The sequence below is a fragment of the Podarcis bocagei genome (assembly GCF_964188305.1).
Source record: "Podarcis bocagei genome assembly, chromosome: 9".
In the NCBI taxonomy this organism is placed as follows: Eukaryota; Metazoa; Chordata; class Lepidosauria; order Squamata; family Lacertidae; genus Podarcis; species Podarcis bocagei.
In genome coordinates, this window is record NC_138134.1 from 18,508,250 (window position 1) to 18,529,820 (window position 21,571).

The following is a 21,571-nucleotide window of genomic DNA, read 5'->3' on the forward strand; positions in this document are numbered from 1 at the left end:
CTGCTCTTGCGAGCCAGCACCAGCGCAGCGCACGGAAACGCCGTTTACCTTCCCGCTATAAAGTGGTACCTATTTGTCTACTTGCACTTAGGGGTGCTTTCGAACTGCTAGGTGGGCAGGAGCTGGGACCGAGCAAGGGAGCTCACCCCGCCACAGGGATTCGAACCGCCGACCATACGATCGGCAAGTCCTAGGCACTGAGGTTTTACCCACAGCGCCACCCTTAGTCCTCAGGTAGGGTTGCCGTATTTCAAAACTGGGACACCCCAAAAGTTGTTTTACCCAAAACGGCACAATAACACCATTTTTAGATTGACTTGTCTAAGATCCAGGACAAAGCACCACCTTTCAGAAATACCCCCCTCGTCAATTGTGCTGTGTGTGTGTATATATACATACATACATATAAAATCAGGAGATGAGCAGCTCAACGTGGAGCTTTTAAAGAACATTCAGCCAGACCCAGAGACTTGTCCCTGGTGAAAAAGTGATTTTTGGAATCCACATATTGTTAGGGAGGCTAGCTAGTTTTTAAAAAGAGACATTTTTATTCGGTTTTCAATTCAAAACAGTAAAGAGCGACAGAACATTTTCAAGAGATCCGAGAAATCAAGGGGTGGAGGAAGGAGCGGAAGAGGAAAATCTGTCAGGACCGCAACACAAGATTAATTTGCTTTTAAATAAGAAACTTAAGAAATATGTACATAAAGGCATTCATTGTATTTGCAAAGCACGGGAATGCAGAATAAAAGGTAAAATGTGGTTTGTATGCTCAATTAGGAGACTAACCATTTCCATTTAAAATCGGGGGGGAGGGGGCTATATTGCGTGTTTCATTGTTAACAAAAGCAGTAAGATAGTACAATATCAATGCAAAATTGTCCTTGCTTTGTCCCCTAGCCACTTGGAGTTTATAAGTTAATTTTTTCCAGAAGGGATATTTCCTACACTTTGGTATACCAAGTTTGTACGTTCACCAATGTCTAGCCATAACCGCTCTTGCCACTTTTGGTAGTTATGACACTAACTCTTTGCAGTGTAGGGTTTTCATCTTCAAAATAGTTAAGCAGAGCTAGCTGGGGAGATGGGGAAAACTCTTTGCCTATAATTTTACTGACTTCCAGAAAGTTTGGGCCTTTCCATATTGCCACCAAAGATGGAGGCAAGTCTCCACTGCAACCCCACCAATATCTCGACGAGAAAGAGATATCTGATGGCTTACAAGGTGTCATAGACCATTTGTGTATTAACGTTAACTCCCTGTTTCTTGGCGAGATTGATTTTAAAGGAAGACAACTCCATAATTTGGTCTCCTGTTCTTCCATCAAAGATGAACTCAATAGCTTTTCCCCACATCGGCTTGATTCCGTTTAAACTGCTCGAATGCGGGACTTAATTAGCTGCTTATCAGTCAATGCGTAAAAGAACATGAGAACTTAGAAGAAAACAGAAGTAACCGTTCAGAGGAAGGAGACAGGAAGGTGATAATCCAAATTGCTCCACTTCCTCACAGTGCTGATGCAATAAGGTCTCCGGTGAAATATTTCCAAGCTAATTTTATTTGCATCTTCACATACTGTCGCTTTTTCTTGTTTGGCTTGTTCACCTGTATGTTTCTGGGCACAACTGCCTGATCATGACCTATAAAGCCCTACATAGCTTAGGTCCAAGCTATCTGAAAATCTGTAATCCCTCATACAATTTTCTATTTTACAATTTAAAACACTCATTTTACATCCTTAAGATATCAATGACTTCCCTTCTTCTCTTTCCATGGTTCATTTTACACATGATAAATCCCTGCATATTTTACAAAAACTATACCATTCAGTGTTCCATTACTGCATCCATCCAAACTTGTTTACACTGTTGAATTTATCTTAATGCTGCCAGTGTTTTCATCGGTACACAATTATTTCCCATATATTCAATAATCTTCTTTAGACGTATGTTCTTCTTATTCTCTTATTCTATATGTTAAGTCTGCAAGTTGTGCATATTCTGTCAACTTAAGTTGCCATTCTTCTTTGGTTGGGACCTCGCTCGTTTTCCATTTTGGGGGCTAACAAAATACGGGTCGCCGTAGTGGCATACATAAATAACCTTTTTTGCCACCTGGGAATTTCAGTCTGAGAGGGGGCCTTCTCAGTGGCAGCTGCCAGACTTTGCCACTCCCTCCCTGGAAAAGCCATACTGGGTCTCTCCTTGCTGTTCTTCGACTGACAGGTGGAAGAACTTTTGGGAACCGACTGCTTTTAATGAAAGGGCTGGTGCTTTGCTGTTTTCATTGTAACCATTTGTATCATTTTAATAGATTTTAATACATTTTATCTCACAGATAAGATAAATGCATGTGGACAGGTCTCTCAATAGCTACCAGCTAACTGAAGCTTACCAACAACAACAACAACAACAATTTATTTATTAATTTAATTTAAGTGGCTTCCCCAGCCACTCTGGGCAGCTTCCAACAAAATATTAAAATACAGTAATGCATCAAATGTTAAAAGCTTCCCTAAACAGGGCTGCCTTCAGATGTATTCTAAAAGTCTGGTAGTTGTTCTCTTTGACATCTGGTGGGAGGGCATTCCACAGGGCGGGTGCCACTACCGAGAAGGCCCTCTGCCTGGTTCCCTGTAACTTGGCTTCTCTCAGTAAAGGAACCGCCAGAAGGCCCTCAGTGCTGGAACTCAGTGTCTGGGTAGAACAATGGGGGTGGAGATGCTCCTTCAGATATACTGGACAGAAGCCATAGCAAATGCATAGCAAATGCTTGCAAACATATATTGGTGGGAGAGAGCAGTTGTATTTGTGTTGTGTTTGAGGGCTTCCTAGAGTCACCTGGCTGACCACTAATGGAAAGAGGACATGGTGCCAGATGGTTCTTTGGTTCGATCCAGCTAAGCTCCTGTGTTCAAATGCTGCTCTTATGACCTTATGGTTAAAAGCTCTTGCAATTAGGGTGACTTCCGTCTTCTGCTACATTTTTAGCCATAGCCAGAGAAGATAAAATTAGTGAGGGATGCAAATCAACCGTCCCTCAACTTGTATTGACACGGTACATCTCAAGCGTGTCACAGGCGCACAATCAGCGCACTAACCACAAGTAAATAACTTCTAACAGGGAAAGCTATTTGAGTCTTGGAATCTGATTTGCATCTTGATTTGCCAAACACACACACACACACATGTTTTTCGTCTTGCGAAGCACGGTCCGTCGCAACTGCACCTCTTCAAGCGGCTTTTTTAAAAAAAGCGCAAGACGTTTTCGTCTTGCGAAGCAAGCCCATAGGGAAATTTGTCTAGCGAAGCAACGCAAAACCGAAAAACCCTTTTGTCTAGCGAGTTTTTTGTCTTGCGAGGCATTCGTCTTGCGGGGCACCACTGTACTTTTCAAATTTATACATTTCACTAATTTTACAATCACATAGAGAGTCTCCCACTCTGCCAATCCTCAAACATTCACCACTCTTTCACTCAGTGATAATGGTGGGAAGTATGATGGAGAAATGTGCAAAGAGGAAGGCACGCTTGGCAAACCCTCACCGTGATCAACTCCTGCCCAGAAACCTATGTCCCCACTGCGGAAGGACGTGTGGATCGAGAATTGGCCTCCACAGTCACTTACAGACTCACTGTTAAGATTGTGTTCATGGAAGACAATCTTTCTCAGCTACGAGTGTTTGCCAAACAGAAGATAGATGATAGAGATAGATTAGATAGATAGATAGATAGATAGATAGATAGATAGATAGATAGATAGATAGACACTGCCTTATAAGATGCAATACATACAAGATACAATATATATAGAGAGAGAATGATTTCCAAGCTTTCACTATACACTATATTTTATATTTTACAAAATGGAGGGGCATGTGCATACCCTCTCTCAATTCACAGATTATTATATATCCACCAGTACTTATTAACATAGGTAAGTAGGTAAAAAGTAAAGGACCCCAGACGGTTAAGTCCAATCAAAGGCGACTATGGGGTTGCAGAGCTCATCTTGCTTTCAGGCCGAGGGAGTTGGCGTTAGTCCACAGAAAGAGGATCAGTGGTTTAGACCACAGTATATGTCCTACCTATATGATCAAAGTGATCAAGGTGCACTCAAGAATGAATCATAGAATCTTAGAGTTGGAAGGGACCCCGAGGGTCATCCAGTCCAACCCCCTTCAGTGCAGGAATCTCAACTAAGGCATCCATGAAAGATGGCCATCCAACCTCTGCTTAAAAACCTCCAGGGAAGGAGAGTCCACCACCTCTCGCGGGAGTCTGTTCCACTGCTGAACAGCTCTTAGTGTCAGAAAGTTTTTCCGAATGTTTAGTCGGAATCTCCTTTCTTGCAACTTGAAGCCATTGGTTCAAGTCCTATCCTCCAGAGCCACAGAAAACAAGCTTGCTCCAACTTCCATGTGACAACCCTTAAGATATTTGAAGATGGCGATCATATCTCCTCTTGGTCTCCTCTTTTCCAGGCTAAGCAAACCCAGCTCCTTCAAGTGCTCCTCATAAGGCTTTGTTTCCAGAACCTTTTCATCTTGGTTGCCCTACTCTGCACACGTTCTAGCTTGCCAACGTCCTTCTTAAATTGTGGTACCCAGATTTGGACGCAGTATTCAAGGTGTGGTCTAAGGCAGAATAAAAAGGTAAAGGGACCCCTGGCCGTTAGGTCCAGTCGTGACCGACTCTGGGGTTGCGGTGCTCATCTCGCTTTATTGGCCGAGGGAGCCAGGGTACAGCTTCCGGGTCATGTGGCCAGCATGACTAAGCCGCTTCTGGCGAACCAGAGCAGCGCACGGAAACACCGTTTACCTTCCCGCCGGAGCGGTACCTATTTATCTACTTGCACTTTGACGTGCTTTTGAACTGCTCAGTTGGCAGGAGCAGGGACCGAGCAAAGGGAGCTCACCCCGTCACAGGGATTCGAACCACCAACCTTCTGATCAGCAAGTCCTACGCTCTGTGGTTTAACCCACAGTGCCACCCGCGTCCCTAAGGCAGAATAGAGTGGTACTATTACTACCCTTGATCTGGACACTACAGTGGTACCTCGGGTTAAGTACTTAATTTGTTCCAGAGGTCCGTTCTTAACCTGAAACTGTTCTTAACTTGAAGCACCACTTTAGCTAATGGGGCCTCCTGTTAAGCTTGTGGTCCACCAAGACCCCTAGACCCGTTTCACATGTACTGCTAGTAAGCCAGGTGTCTCCCATCCTATATTTCTGCATCTGGTTCTTCCTGGCTAAGTGCAGAACCTTACATTTGTCCCTATTGAAATTCATTTTGTTAGCTTACGCCCAGTTCTCCAATCTGTTAAGGTCATTTTGGATTCTGATTCTGGCTGTAGGCACATAACTGTTGTTTCAGACAAAGGTTCTACCCATGGTTGTGATAAGTGCGTGAGCTCAAGGTGTGCGTATGTCCCCCACAACTTGCAGAACAGGGATGGGAAACCTATGGCTCTCTAGATGTTGTTGGACTCACAACGCCCATCATTGCCAGCCAGCAGAGCCAACGGTCAGGATGATGGGTGTTGTAGTCAAAAAACATCTGGGAGATCACAGGTTCCCTATCCCCTTTGTTGCATTTCTACATTTCGTGGTACAGTTATGAATTGACCTTTTGTTTCTGTTCAAACACTGCTCAATGGTTTTCACTGCAGAACTGACACCTGCGTTTATCCTCACCAGCATTCTTCACCGAAATAATTGGTTTCTGCAATTTGCAGATGTTATGACTCAGACTGGCTTAAAAAGCTGTCAACATCTGATCCGTTAAGTGTTAATTATTCTCACTGGAGCCAGATGTTCTTCTCTGTTGCACATCAACATAGAAAAATAGCAACCAATAACAGCTGCACTGCTCTGATATGGTAAAATATTATTTACCGAATTTATATACCGCCCCATACCCGGAGGTCTTCAAAATATACACACGAACTAGTGTCCTGCGCTTTGCCCTGATGCGATGTAGAGGTCTCTTGGATATTCATGCTGTTCCAGTTATTTTTTTGTCAGCGGAAGCAGCAGATCTGCACATGTGAAGAGTTTGGTTGTTATTAATTAATTAATTAACCTATCTAGTTCAAGCCCCTGGAATGCACAAATTTTTCACCCAACACAGGACTTGAAGCCACAACCCTGAGATTAAGAATCTCATGCTCTAACAGTGAGTTAAGCATATCTGCAAAAGTCGGTCCTACATGTCTCGGGGAAAGCCAACAATCTCATAAGAATCTTTCACATTCTGATAACCGGTCATGACGAAGTGACCAAAGGTGGAGAATCTAAAGTTACAAATCTTTTGCCCCAAGTGCAGAGCTGCACAGAAACAACCTGCCTTTCCCACATCCATCGGGTCCAAAATCAGCTAAACACCAATACAGAATATAATATTTCTACTATCTTTTCCAAACATATACAAACCCAGAACCTCCAAGTGTCCCTATTTTCCAGGGATGTCCCTGATTTAGAGAAGCTGTCCTGGTTTCTGATTTGATCCCGGAATGTCCCACTTTTCCTTAGGACATCCCTATTTTCATTGGAGAAATGTTGGAGGGTATGCAGTTATCCGATCCCCAAGCCGCCTGAAGGCAATCCTATATAGGGAATATTTTTTTTTTATTGTTTTATGATGCTTTTGTATATGTTGCAAGCTGCCCAGAGTGGCTGGGGCAACCCAATGAGATGGGCCAGGTATAAATAGTAAAATTATCATTATGCAATGGGATGCTATATTTCAAAAAGTAAAAACCAGGACACCCTGGAAGTTGCTGAGCTTTCTTTAGGAAGTCCCCAACATTGTTGAGCTTTTTTACAAAAACGCTTCCAAAACCCCCCCAGAGATTTTTCTATTGATTTGCCTAAGATCCAGGACAAAGCACCACCTTTCAGAAATTCCCCCAGGACTTCAATGCACCTTTGAAATCCTGTTAATGTCCAGGGAAATCTGGACATATGGCAGCCCTAAGAGAGAGCAATGGAGGGATGTGTGAGAAAACAGGCCTCCAGACCTGACTTTTCCTTCCCCTGCCTTTGTGCCTCTTAAGAGTATTCAGGTTGTCTTGATCTTCTAAACCCACAGTGAAACCCACACAGGCAGAGCTGAGAAGCCCTCAGGAAACTGACACAAACTCAGCTGCTGACTTATCTCTCTCTCCTCCTTCGCCCTTCCCTTCACACCAGTTTCTTCTCTACTGAAGCTAGTAAAGGGTGGTGGTGCTTATCTGAAAATTAAGACGGCCGCATTGGCTTCTTTTTTGCTGCTTGAAATGGTCAATCATTGCAAAACGATGACTGCAAGGGGAATGGAGAATGGGCCGTAATTTTTAATTATTGCCTTCCTAAGGACACTGTTCGTTGCCAAAGTGTTACAAGTGTTTATCATCCTGAATCTGGTAAGTAGGTTCTTTCTTTCTTTCTTTCTTTCTTTCTTTCTTTCTTTCTTTCTTTCTTTCTTTCTGAAGGTTTATCTACCCACTTTCCTTGCTGATTATTAAGGATATTTCCAAGCACTCCCGCTGAACGTCTCCACCTCCATCGTTCAGCCCAGACACTGAGGTCCACTTCTGAGGGTCCACTTCTGGCGGTTCCCTCACTACGAGAAGCCAAGTTACAGGGAACTAGACAGAGGGCCTTCTCAGCAGTGGCGCCCTCCCTGTGGAACGGCCTCCCATCAGATGTCAGGGAGATAAAGAATTGCACAACTTTTAGAAAGCATCAGGGAAGTTTTTAATGTCTGACATTTTGTTATTTTTTATATTTTGCTGGAAGCTGCCCAGAGTGGCTGGGAAAACCTAGCCAGATGGGTAGGGTATCAACAATAAAATCATTATTATCATTATTATCATTATTATTATTATCATTATCATTACAGTGGTACCTCAGGTTACATACGCTTCAGGTTACATACACTTCAGGTTACAGACTCCGCTAACCCAGAAATAGTGCTTTAGGTTAAGAACTTTGCTTCAGGATAAGAACAGAAATCATGCTCCAGTGGCGTGGCAGCAGCAGGAGGCCCCATTAGCTAAAGTGGTGCTTCAGGTTAAGAACAGTTTCAGTTTAAGTACAGACCTCTGGAACGAATTAAGTACTTAACTTGAGGTACCACTGTATTATCATTATTATGATGATTTGAGTGGGACTTGAAACAGAACAGTTTTGTCTAATTGCCTTCTTCATTTCTATAAAAATTATTGTTATAATAACAACAACAACAAAAAGAAAAAAGAAAAGAAAGGATGCTTGGGGGGCTGTCTGCTAGCCTGTTTGATTTTTTAAAAAATATATTTTTATTAAAGATTTCTTAGTTTACAAAAATATGTGCTTTGTCTCTTGACGTGTAGTATATTCATAGGCTTGTATACGTTCGGCAGCTCTGCCTGTGTACGACTCTCCCAGTATCACACAGCAGAGTGCTGTTGGATCCGGGACGAAGTGCAAAGCAAAGTTTTGACAATTAGTGTGATTTGGGTTGCTACAATTTAAATATGTTGTCAACTTGAATTTTACTTGTACATCGCCTCAATGTGTGCGGCACTTTACGGAGGAATCAAGAAAATGCTAGTTCCTAGGCAGAAAAGTTTGCAATGTGCCCTTTGCTCAGGCCTGGCAATAAATTGAGGAGGGCACATTGTCAGTTCGGGCTATAATCCTGTACTTCTGAGTAGGCCCCACTGAGAGCACAATGGGACTTACTTCTGAGTAGACATATATAGGCTTGCCCTGTTGACAGGCATACTGAGAGTTACAATCGTACCTCAGGTTAAGAACTTAATTTGTTCCAGAGGTCCGTTCTTAACCTGAAACTGTTCTTAACCTGAAGCACCACTTTAGCTAATGGGGCCTCCTGCTGCTCAGTGCCGCTGGAGCACGATTTCTGTTCTCATCCTGAAGCAAAGTTCTTAACCTGAAGCACTATTTCTGGGTTAGCGGAGTCTGTAACCTGATGCGTATGGAACCTGATGCGTATGGAACCTGAAGCGTATGGAACCCGAGGTACCACTGTATAAGGAAGCTGCTTTATATTGAATCAGACGCTTGGCAGAAACTTTCCAGAATTCTCTCTCAAGCCAGGTTCTCACCTGGAGATGCTAAGGACTGAACCCAGTGATTTCTGCATACAAAGGAAACACGCTTAACACCGCTCTTCCCCAGCAGGGGATGAGGACTAAAGGGTTGGGCCAAATGCTTTGAGGGAAAGGTGAATTCGGAGTGGAGATTTGAAGAGAGATAGCATTGTGCTGGTTTTTGGGGAAGCAGTTCCAAGAAGAAGGGACAGGATGGGAGAAAGGATGGAGTCATTTGAGGGTGTAGGAGAAGGGGCCTTCTGACTGCTCAGGGTGGTGGAGCCGCAAGAGCAATGGGGCCCCATGAATGGGACATGTGTGGTCAACTAGCACCGATTCAAAACTATCACTATTTCAGAATAAACTTCAGCCGTAGTTCATGAAGTTTAGACACGCTACAGCCTTTCCTATACCGTTGAGTGTTGTTTGGCTAACCTTTAGGGATTCCACACTGACCCTCCAAGTGTCCCTATTTTCCAGGGACAGTTCCGGATTTACAGAAGCCATCCTCCCAGTTTCTGATTTGATCCTGGAATGTCCCGCTTCTCCTTAGGATGTCCCTATTTTCATCAGAGAAATGGTGGAGGGTATGGAGTTATGAGGCCAATGAGATAATTATACAGCATTTAGAAGACATCTGAAGGCAGCCCTGTATAGGGAAGTTTTAAAATGTTTCGTTATGTTTTATATATGCTGGAAGCTGCCCAGAGTGGCTGGAGCAACCTAGTCAGATGGCTGGCTATGATGATGATGATGATGGAATAGGACATTCCTATTTTCATTGGAGAAATGTTGCGAGGTTATGCAGCGAAAGAGATGCGAAGCCAAATATACCAGCAGTAGAGGGCACAATCTCATCCCAGTGATTTCAATGGAAGATGGTTAAATATATGCTTATCTGCCCCTTTGAAATTAAAAGACTTTGCGGCCACTTAACTGGCTGGATAAAGCACACGCATGCATCCATACCATATATTTGCCAGCTCAAGTTTATGCATTTGTTGTTGTGGGTCCAACTCAATTAAACTCAGAAATCAGGCAGGCACTGCCCTGTTGTTTCAGACGCCAGGTTAAGATGGTTTTATTTCAGGAGATTTTTGCACCCTGAATTTTGTTCTTATGTTGTATTTTCCAGTGTTCTAATGTGGGTTTTTAATTTTACGTATCGTATGTTTTTATTTTCATAACTCACTCCGAGTCCCGCAAAAGCCTTCTTTGGAATCAATAGTAGCACTGCGGAAAGAGCAATCTCAATCGGGATATTTTGTCCTAAATTCAGATCGTGTTCAGAATACATGCAGAAATAGATTCATCTTAGGGGGTAAAGGAAGCCGAGGAAGGCAATCAATAGCTGATCTTATTTTGGATCCTGAAACGTTTGGGAGGAAAGATCAGGGAGGGATATGATGTCAAACGTGCCACGCAGAATAACCTGGAATAAACAGGCAAAGAAAGAAAAATGTTCCCCTCTGCCGCCATGTATAAAACAATCTAAATGATGAGAGGCCCCGCTACAGAATTAGGAGTGTAAAGCTGAAATCATCAGTCGGCTTCTGTGCATCTAAATCCATGTTAGATTGTAGCCTGGAGATTTTCACAGGTTACATGACTCTAATCTTGTCTACTTAGAAGTGAGCCCTACTAAATCCAGTTTGGCTTGCTCCCAGGTAAACGAGTTTAGAAATCCTGTCTTGTTCTGTAAGTACTTACAGTTAATAGTTCTAACAAACATGCTAGCATTTACTGTATTATTAGGATGTATTATTAAAGTTTGGGGTTTATTTTTTTTTTAAAGGTGTATATTTCTCTGAAATGAAACCTGGCCCATAGAAGTGACAGTGATACACCATCTTCTTTTCCTTCCAATTTGTACAATGAAATGCCATCGATTTAAATGGGAGAAAGTTAAGAATGCACTTGAATATTTCACTGAAACCAATGAGATTTGAAGTTGCTCAATGTGATCCTGTCCTTATCTCCTGATGAGCCGGTTCTTAAAAGATGAGTCGATGGTCATGATCCATAACTTAAGGATACAGTTGATGCCAAAAAAATAGCATCCACTGATGGGAGGTGGGAAAAGGAAACATTTGAAAGGAAGGCTCCTTAGTAAATTGGCTGAATGCTCTGTTCTAAAAGTCTGCCAACACAATTATTATTATTTTTCTTTCTAGCGTTGCCACATTTCGCCCCTATATTTTATAAAGTGTGTGTGATATGTGCACATATACAAACATGGCTGAAGTTCCAGATTCTTCTCTGAATCAAACAAGTTGATAACGTACAGAATACTAAGCAATGTGCTTTGAGAATCTGACTATCAGTGGTCATTTTAAAAGACGCCACCAGACCTTACAAGGGAAAGATGGTTGCCGTCAGATACATTTTGTATCAAAAACCCAAGGACTGGGAAGTCAACGTGCCATTCCAAACTTTGGACCACAGTTTGCAGTGCTTTTTACACAGTCCATAAACCAGTGCAGTTAGGTTAATAATAATAATAATAATAATAATAATAATAATTATTATTATTATTATTATTATTATTATTGTTATTATTATTATTATTATTATTTATTAATACTCCGCCCATCTGGCTGGGCTTCCCCAGCCACTCTGGGCGGCTTCCAAAAGAATATTAAAATACTATAATACATCAAACATTAAAAGCTTCCTGAAACAGGGCTGCCTTCAGATGTCTTCTAAAAGCCTGGTAGTTGTTGTTCTCTTTGACATCTGGTGGGAGGGTATTCCACAGGGAAGGCGCCACTACCGAGAAGGCCCTCTGCCTGGTTCCCTGTAACTTGGCTTCTCGCAGTGAGGGAACCGCCAGAAGGCCCTCGGTGCTGGACCTCAGTGTCCGGGTAGAACGATGGGGGTGGAGACGCTCCTTCAGATATACTGGACCGAGGCCACTTAGGGCTTTAAAGGTCAGCACCAGCACTTTGAATTTTGCTCGGAAACGTACTGGGAGCCAATGTAGGTCTTTCAACCTACCAGTCCGCTACCAGTCACCAGTCTAGCTGCCGCATGAGCCTTAAGCCCGCAGAAATCACTTATTTGTGAGAAAGAAAGGGGTCTACTGTCTCTTGCAGACCCTCCAAATGTCCCTATTTTCTAGGGACATTCCTGATTTAGAGAAGCCGTCCTGGTTTCTGATTTCACCCCAGAATGTCCCGCTTTTCCTTAGGATGTCTCTATTTTAATTTGAGAAATGTTGGAGGATATGGAATTATCTGACCCCCAAGCTGCCTGAAGGCAATGGTGTATAGGGAAGTTTTTTTCTTAATGTTTAACATTTTATTATGTTTTTATATATGTTGGAAGTCGCCCAGAGCGCTGGGGCAACCCAATAAGATGTGTGGGGTATAGATAGTATAGATAGTAAAATTTTCATGATGGAATGGGACTTCCCCATTTTCACTGGGGAATGTTTGGAGGGTATGCAGAGGTCCAGAGGAGCTCAGGCCACTTGCTGCTTTTGAGGCTCCTTGGCATAACAACTAAAAATGACAACACAAAAAAGCAAAATAAGGAACCAAAAATGACGTGGGGACACTTGGAGGGTCTGCCTCTGAGGAGGACTGAGGATTCATGCTTCTTCTACAGAATATGCATTTTAATCTAAGCTGCTCCCCACAGATTCTGTTAGATTGGGGCACACACAGGTTGGGAAACGAAGATATACCAGGGAGCCCAGGTGGTTATAGACATGGTGTCAAATACATGTAGCGGCCTGATTGAAAAACAGATGGGTTTGGCTAGCAGAATATGAATGCACAGCACCATAGGTCAGTGCTGCTTTTTTAAAGGCGGAATTGACATCCGGGAGAATCTCCAAAAGATGACCCCTTTTCCTGGATCTTTTTACGGCCATTTTGTAAAAGAAGCTCGACAACAACTCCGGGTTTTCCTTAAAAAGCTCTACAATTTTGGGGTGTCTTGGCCTTTTACACCAAGCTCATATCCTTCTGCCTAGTGACCACACAATTCAAAAGCATCTGGTGTGATGTCAGTGTGGCATAGCTGTGAGTCTAGAGGCGCCATTTGCCCTATCTATGGTGGTTTCTCTTCCTTCTCCTAAAGAGGAGTCAGAGAAGCAACACAGGCCCATTGCGGACAGCTCAGTCTCTGAGTGCATCTGCAGATTATAGGTTAGGTTCTCTGTAAGCAGCATCTGAATCTTGCATCCCACAAGTACAATAGGAATATATCCTAAATGTGTTTATACACCTGTACCTACTGATTTATAATATGTCCTGGAACTGCTGCAAACGTCAGGTTCAAACTTCATAATCTGGAAACATACGGGTGTACCAGTAAATGACCCGAAAATGACTACAGAGGTATGATTTTGCAATGTGGAAATCAAACAGATGAGCTGTGCATCTGAGCTGTACATATGGCAAAGCTCCTAGGAGCTTTCCCATCATTCACACACCCTGGGCTTGCCTCAGATTAATCCACGCACTGTAACCTTTTTGACAACTGCTTCTTTCCATTTTCAGTACAGAAAAGGAAGGTTACCATATTTTTACCAGGTCTCACTTATGCGCCTTTAAAAACAGCTCTAAAAGCAGAAATTTACCAGGCGGCGGTTTCCCCACAATCAATCTCCAGACCAAAAAACCCCCAAAACTCCTTCACCTCTTACATTTCTATGTGTCAGGCACTTCTTAAATGCACATGAACAATATCAGAAAAAAAGAGATGAAAATCTTAGGCCAAACTAAACATGACTTTGACCGTGCAGTTTGGTTTCGCATAGATTATTTTGGTTTAACAAAGAACTGCTTCAGGGGACCCCTGAGCCAGAGTAGGACCATTGATGCTTTCCTCCAGTTGCAATGCCAGGCAATTCAGATTAGGACGGAAGTGAGGAAAAGGGTTAAAGACCACCACCCCTCACCCCAATCCAGTTTCCCCCCTCTTCACCTCTAGTTATTATATAACTAACTAAAACAGCTGCACAAAGCCTAACTGCCCCACAAACTTCATGTCTCGCTTGACGCCTAGTAGAGAATGAAATGGTTGTGATTAAAGTCTACGTTAACATTCTCCTCCCATAGACCCAGAAATTACTGTTTTCATAAGATTGCTCCGTAAAATAGAATGTCATTCTGCTAAGTGACCCGGTTTTTTAAAATTTTTGTTTTAGGGTAGGGGGAAGGAAGGAGTATTTCAAGAAGCCGTTTTGATCCAAAGCAGTCACTCTGGAAGACAGGTGTAGAGGAAGGTAAGGAGAACTGTGAACTGCGCTCACAAAGCAGGCATCTGAGGGGGTTGCTTCTTGCCTGTGGAAGTCCAGTGTACCATAAATTTATCAGGCTTTCGGAGGCTGTATTTAACTCCAGTCAGATTAAATCAAATAAACAAGGAATATTTGGTGTTCATGTTGGAGGGGATGCCAGAAAACAGGGAATTATGTTCATATGTGGTGGGGGTGTAATTATGTACATTTCTTTTTTTTACAAAAGGGTGTTTAAGGAGATAGCAGAAATCACTGGGTTAAACCTGACCAAAAGTCCAGAGGTAGCATTATTATCCATTTCCGATGGGGTGGAAGGTTCTCAGGCTATGAAGGGCTTGCTCACAAATTTATTGACAGCTGCATGAATTATGATAGCTGGAAGGGGCAAGCAGAATATAAAACGGAAGAATGGTATAAAGAGGTGTGGGATAGAGCTATTAATGATGATGATGATAATAATAATAATAATAATAATAATAATAATAATAATAATAATAATTATACCCCGCCCCCCCCAGCCAAGACCAGGCTCAGGGCGGCTAACAACCAATAATAAAAACAAGTTGATTAAAATACAATTTAAAAGATTAAGATACAACATTAAAACATTTGGGTGCAATCTCTTCATAGGAGGAGAAAGGAAAAAGAAAGAGGGGGAAGGAATAAAACTGATTCCAAGCCAAAGGCGAGGTGGAACAACTCTGTCTTACAGGCCCTGCAGAAAGAAATCAGATCCCGCAGGGCCCTGGTCTCATGAGACAGAGCAAAATTAACATGTTTATTAATGATAAATTAACTTGTGCCATTAAGGTAATGTGCAATAAGGAATATGCAGGAGAAATGATGAGATATGGAGGGTGTTTATAGAATCTGTACTGATAAAACGGAAAGGGGTCAAACCATCGCAAGAGGTGTTTACATCTTGGGAGCTTGGATAGTTACAGTGGAATGGTCTCAGTGGTGGGGTGCAAATTTTTATTCTTATCTATTTATGGTTCTTACTTTGTCGAACTAAAATTATAAATTTTTTTATCAGGCTTTAAGATGGATTGATGTGAACAATGCAGCGTGACCATCTTCCATTGCTGTTTTTAGTTAAAAGCAGCTGGGCAAGTGTGGGTGGCTCCGAGTTTGCTTTCAGCGTCCCAGGGAGTGGGTTAGCTCTTTCCACATGTCATTTCCCTGACCTGGTCCCGCATCCTGAAGCCATTGTTGCAGATTTGTGGGTTGAAGATGTGCTGCAGCTACTAATAGCGGTTTATACGTATGCATGTGTTCAGCTACGGGTGCCATATGCCCAGATATTTTATTATTTCTTTCTTTTATTTGGACCATTTATATACCGCTTGTAGTTAGACAAAGCTCTTTAAGCGGTTTACAACACAGGTTAAAACATCTTAAATAAACAGCAAATACCGAAACAAAAAGGAGAGGATATCTGTAAAACTTAAAATAAACAGAGCATCCTCGTCAGTATAAAAATAAACATTGCCACAGAAAAATTAGCTGCAAAAAATGCAAGGAAAATCCATGGTAAAGGACTAAATCCAAGTAATGATCAGGAAGAAAAATAATTAAAAATGAAAATGAGCTAAAAAACATACATTTCACCTTAAAAAACACACAAAAACCTGATTCACAACGAAGCAAAAGAAAATGTACAGCACTTGTATAGATTTCCCATAGGTCAGTGCTGTTTCAAATATACTCTAAATGGTAATCTGACCAGTGCAGGGCTGCCATATGAGTGTTTGTAAAAACTTTTGGTGTTTCCTAAGAAAAAAGCTCAACAATATTGGGGTGTTACTTTTTGAAATATGGCAGTAGTAGTGATAATAATAATAATAATAATAATAATAATAATAATAATAATAATAATAATAATATATTATTATTATTTATACCCCACCCACCTACCCCAGCCACTCTAGGCAACCCTAGGACTTGTCCACAATTGAGGAAAAAGTAAACCGCATCACCATTTGTCCTGGACTTTTTACCCTTAACTGCAGGGTTTTTCCGACTCTGGTCAGATTAGACTTCCCAAGGATTATTTATTTATTTATTTATATTTTTAAACCTCTGCATTTAAAGGGGGAAAGACTTTTCGGAGTACAATCTGGAGTCTAGGCAGGGAAATGAATATTGTTTTATTACCTTTAGAGCCAAAGATGCTACTACCGATTTAAAGGGATTACAATGAAGGATGCTGACTTGGAAATGATTGTTAACCTCCTTATCAGTGTCAGGATCTGTATAGCAGCAAATTGGAGGTGAAATTTCACTCCATCAATTCTTGGAATGATGTAACAGAAAATGGAATATAGCAATACTATTTAAATTAACTTACCGAAGGAGGAGTAACAAACAGCAATCAAGTAAGTTTGGTAAAAGCTAGATTTTAATTAGGATGCTCCGGAATAAAAGAAGCAGGACAGCGTTCAGCTTTATGCTCCCTTTGCTGTATAAGTTGTAACGCATGTGCTTAAAAGGTACAAAATCTTACAGCCAAAGGTCTTGGGCTGACCCTTCAAATGATATAGCACAGAGTTTACAGTATGAAGACCATTTTTAGGCAAGTGCTGAAGCTGAAATCCGTCTTTTTCTTTCATTCAAGGGAATGATACACCCTGACTTTTCATTTGAGTGGTTTGAAGAGTTGGGGAACCGCTCCATAAACATTAAAATTCAGGGTTCTGCTTCGCCTCCCAGTTTAATTACTCAGAAATAGCAATGGATTCTTTTGTTTGTTTATTCATTTTCCAAATTTGTATACAGCTTCATTGTTAAAAACCTCTAAGTAAAATATGTATCAAAATGATCAATCAAAGTCAGAAGTTGAAACAAGCTGACCTAAAAAATCTGAATTATACATAAAACCAGTACTTTGATAATTGCATAAGGTAAACACACATACATACGTTTAGTGCTTTTTTCTGGGGGGTACGCAGGGGTACACATACCCCAAAACATTTGTGAATCTTTGTACTTTTGTCCATTTACTGTATTTATTTCCCCAATTTGAACTATAAAATGGTGATTTTCTTGAGTCAAAATGAGAGTACCCCTAAACAATTTTTGAAAGAAAAAAAGCACTGCATAAAACCAGTAGTCAAATGTGTGAGAGAGAGAGAGAGAAAGAGAGAAGAAAATGGCCTATCAAAATGCCGGTCAACCTTTACATATTTTTCCCGCTCTTGTACTGACTGCATGGCAGGTTGTTCTGAAACTGCTCCTCTGAAGAGCTCCAACTTCTGAGAGACTTTGCAGCCTCCCTACTTTTATTGTGCAAGTCTTTTCTAACTTGTTGAAACAGTGGTGGTGTTCATTGCACATTGGAAGCTATTAGAAAAGTCTGCTGTTAAAACTTTAGTGAACCTGTTTGCTGCGGACTAGAATCCTCAGGTCCACAGTCAGATTACCGAAGCAGGGGGAAAAATATGAGGGGAAGCAGTGACGCGAGTCTTGGACAAGTCTGAAGCTTCTCACTGACCTTTTTATTTTAAGCTGAAGCTGTGGAACGAAAGTCAGAACTAACAATGGAAGAAAAAAAGCGGTTAAATAGTACTAATGCACCATGTCCATGAATGCACAAGTAAAATGGGGCTTCCTTTCCCTATACAGACTTACCTGTCATTGCTGTTCATTGTTGCTACGTATTAATTTCATACATGACCTAATCATTAGCCTTTCTAAGTGGTGTGCATAAAAATAAACCATGCAGAAAACCAACACTGGGAAAATTCTTCCTATAAACCAGACAGAGAACAAATACTAGCTTAATGGGTTCACAGGTACAAGAAAGCCTTTACTTGAAGGTTCAGCAAGGAGGGTGCCTGCCTAATCTCTCTTTTTTAAAAATAAAATAAAAATTATTTGGTTTTTCAGATTAAAGTTTTACAATCATATATCCAACACACAAAAACAAGATTCCAAAGAATCTCCTGGACTTTCCCCCTTCCCTTTGTGGGTATTATTGTTAATCTTTTCCTCCTGCATCTTTTTTAATAATCCAATTATTTTACCTCTCCATTGTGTCCAAAATTCACCATTAAACTATAAGTGTTATTCCAATCCTACTAACAATTTTAACTGTTTGCAATGGTTTTTAAAGATAAGTTAGAAAATTTCCCCCATTCCTTATGAAGATTTTGGTTTTTCTGATTTCTGATTCTTCTGGTCATTTTAGCCATTTTGGCATAATCCATCAATTTAATCTGCTATCATTTTTTCTGGTCGGGACTTTACCTTCTTTCCATGTGCCTGCTGATCTGTTGTGAGGGACTTCCTCGGGCTACGGCCCTGAATGCACGAACTTACAGGCAAACACTAAAAGCAGCTAAAAAGGCCTTTAAGAGCAGTCCAAATGGCAGCAGCTGACAATAGGTTTAAACCAGGGGTCAGCAAACTTTTTCAACAGGAGGCTGGTCCACTGTCCCTCAGACCTTGTGGGGGGCCAGACTATATTTTGAAAAAAAATATGAACGAATTCCTATGCCCCACAAATAACCCAGAGATGCATTTTAAATAAAAGGACACATTCTACTCATGTAAAAACACGCTGATTCCCGGACCATCCGCGGGCCAGATTTCGAAGGCGATCTGGCCGGATCTGGCCCCCGGGCCTTAGTTTGCCTACCCATGGTTTAAATGATGTGGTGAGAAATTAGCACCTGTGGCAAGAAGGGGCGTGGGGTGAAATTTTGCATAGGGGGACAGTTAGGGCCAGAGCTGTCAGCTTGCAAGGGCAAATTGGGCGTTGATGTGCGCATGAGCATCGTGAGCCTCTGATGGGATGCCAGAGCCCTCCTGCTTCCTTCTCAAAGGTGGGTGCGCTATGGGATTGTGGCAGGATGGCTCTTGGACCCATCAGGGCATCGTCCCAAGCTGGGCAGAAGCTTCCTGGATTTTGGGACGGAGGCTCCAGGGGAACATTTAGGGGACTGGCCTAGCCCCCCTAGACCACACACCACTGGTGGCAAGGGACTCTTTTCATTCATCTGGAAAAGCCGACCCTGACAAAAACGTCTTCCAGAAAGTAGAGACTGTGGGAATCTGTCATATCTCAGACAAGGATGCTTTTCCGCAGGCTAGGGGCAGCCACTGTTCTGAGTTACTGTGGAGCAGGATTCTGGTATTATGAAGAGTTTAATGAGAAACTTTCTTGCAGAGTGCAGTGACCTACCGGGTAATATAGGGGAGAGCTTATCTTCTTTAGAGTCCATCCGGAGCAGTACCTATTTATCCACTTGTACTTTGATGTGCTTTCGAACTGCTAGGTTGGCAGTAGCAGGGACCGAGCAACGGGAGTGTGTGTGTGTGTGTACACACACACACACACACACACACACACACTTGTGTTCCGTTGCTAGTTTATTTTTGTTTTGGGTGGCCAAAAAGTGAAAATCCGGACACAAATGCTGTTGAGGTTTTTTTTGCAAAAATTGCCAAAGAATCAACACTTCCGTTGTGTGTTTTCCTGGACATTATTGACACTTTCCCAAAATTACAACAATAAAAAAAAAAATCATAGTATATCCAGCTAAAGGCAGGGCGTACATAACCTAAACGTATTAAATGACAACCTTTGTTTTAGGATATAATTAAACAACAAACTCATATCCGTTAATACCAATGTAGCTGTTTAACAGTCCTCCAGAGAATCCTGGAATGCTCCTGGAATGCATCAGAGTAAATTTTTCTTTTGCACAGTCAATCTTTACAACTGATCCTTAGCTCCACCTTCGGTCCCTCCTGGCAGAACCAGAGGATTGTTGTGGCCAATCTACACAATTTGAAGAGCTGAGACAGTGCCGGATTCTCTCAAACCACCTCCTTCCTTTTTTCTCAGAGGCTTTTTTCTCACATTTCCTATTTAACACGAAAGCACGAGCATGGGAGCCCACAAAGGTCCCCAGCTGGTACACCTTCCTCTGTTACTGCTGCTTTTGTGCTGTACGTAAAATTGCATTGACACACAATGACCCTTTGCTATGATATGGCTGTAATAAAATTGCAGTCAGGCAAACTTACGAATTCTGAGCTTTTAAAAAGCACAACAAACATTTATGTAATTTTTTAAAACCATGCAAATAATATAAGCAAAGGGTGCAAAATAAACGCCCAAATTAATTGTGCTAAGAAACCTTTAGAAATGCAGAGGCAAGTCTTATAACTTTAAAAAGTAACGCTTACGTTGCTGCATGAGCTTTCAAAGGCAGATGCATCAAGTCGATAGTGAAGATGTTCCAGAGGGTTCACTGCATTGCTCTGTGGAAGCAAAAAAAGAAAAGAAAGGAAAAAGCAGGGCATCTTATATCACTTTAAAGACTAACACATTTATTATGCAATTATTGTTGGTTTTAAAAAATATATAATCCTGCTCTTCAGCCAAATCTCTAAAAAGAAATGAAAGAGAAACACAGTCCCTGCCTTCAACTTTATAACCTAAAAAAACATACAACACAAACAGAAAAGGCATACCCTCCAACATTTCTCCACTGAAAATAGGCTGCTCTGGTTCCACCAGAAGCGGCTTAGTCATGCTGGCCACATGACCCGGAAAAACTGTCTGCGGAAGCAGACAAACGCCGGCTCCCTCGGCTTGTAAAGTGAGATGAACGCTGCAACCCCAGAGTGGACTTAACTGTCAGGGGTCCTTTACCTTTTTACCTACTCAACAACAACAACAACAACAACTTTTATATCCTGCTCATCTGACTGGGTTGCCCCAGCCACCCAGATAGTAGGTGATGACAAACACGAAACGACTGAATTACAGTTCCGTTGTAAAATCAATGGATTTTATCACACTGCCTGTGCAAGTTGGATTACCAATGCCACAATATCTGTGCTATCAACACCTGTTTTATTTTATTTTTTTAGAAAGTCCACTGTTAATAGGGTTAATCATATTATTAACAGTGGCCAGTCCCAGGAAACAGTTCTTAATAACACAGACATCCTACCACTGTTGTCAATAACACAGGTGGTACAAATTTTGACCTCACCAGAAAGAGGAAGACAAAGATATAGTTGGATATACGTTTCTACATGTGTGTGAATGTGATACACAAACACACAAACATACACATGGGGGGGGGGGCTTTAAACAGTGAGTCCAAAAGGAAATGAGCTACAGAAATATACAGACAGTGGTCATCACCTGCAACTCAGGTTAACACTTCGTGAATCTGTTTATATGTAGTCTAGAAATATATTGGCCTTGACTACAACCGCCC

At 41.7% G+C, this 21,571-nt stretch overlaps 2 protein-coding genes and 1 long non-coding RNA gene across 8 annotated transcripts in view; 2 read left to right on the forward strand and 1 right to left on the reverse strand.

The window, feature by feature from the left end:
- The window catches only part of LOC308595173, a 52,601-nt gene that overhangs the window by 11,985 nt on the left and 19,045 nt on the right, over positions 1 to 21,571 (reverse strand). For 3 of the 4 annotated variants that reach the window (XR_014011853.1, XR_014011854.1, XR_014011855.1), the window contains exon 3: positions 20,526 to 20,600. This is a non-coding gene — a long non-coding RNA (uncharacterized lncRNA). Of the gene's footprint in view, positions 1 to 16,680; positions 17,844 to 20,525; positions 20,601 to 21,571 lie in introns of all 4 variants that reach the window. The other variant, XR_014011852.1, reaches the window with a different exon arrangement.
- The window catches only part of RHOH (ras homolog family member H), a 25,476-nt gene continuing 9,963 nt past the window's right edge, over positions 6,059 to 21,571 (forward strand). Inside the window, exons 1-2 of one of the 3 annotated variants that reach the window (XM_081209168.1) lie at positions 6,059 to 7,405; positions 14,238 to 14,315. The gene's annotated coding sequence lies outside the window, so the exon portion shown is untranslated. Of the gene's footprint in view, positions 7,406 to 12,380; positions 14,316 to 21,571 lie in introns of those variants that run through there. The other 2 variants (XM_081209170.1, XM_081209169.1) reach the window with 2 other exon arrangements.
- CHRNA9 (cholinergic receptor nicotinic alpha 9 subunit) overlaps positions 15,988 to 21,571 on the forward strand; it is a 35,424-nt gene continuing 29,840 nt past the window's right edge. The window contains exon 1 of the mRNA XM_081208939.1: positions 15,988 to 16,016. The gene's annotated coding sequence lies outside the window, so the exon portion shown is untranslated. The remainder of the gene's footprint in view (positions 16,017 to 21,571) is intronic.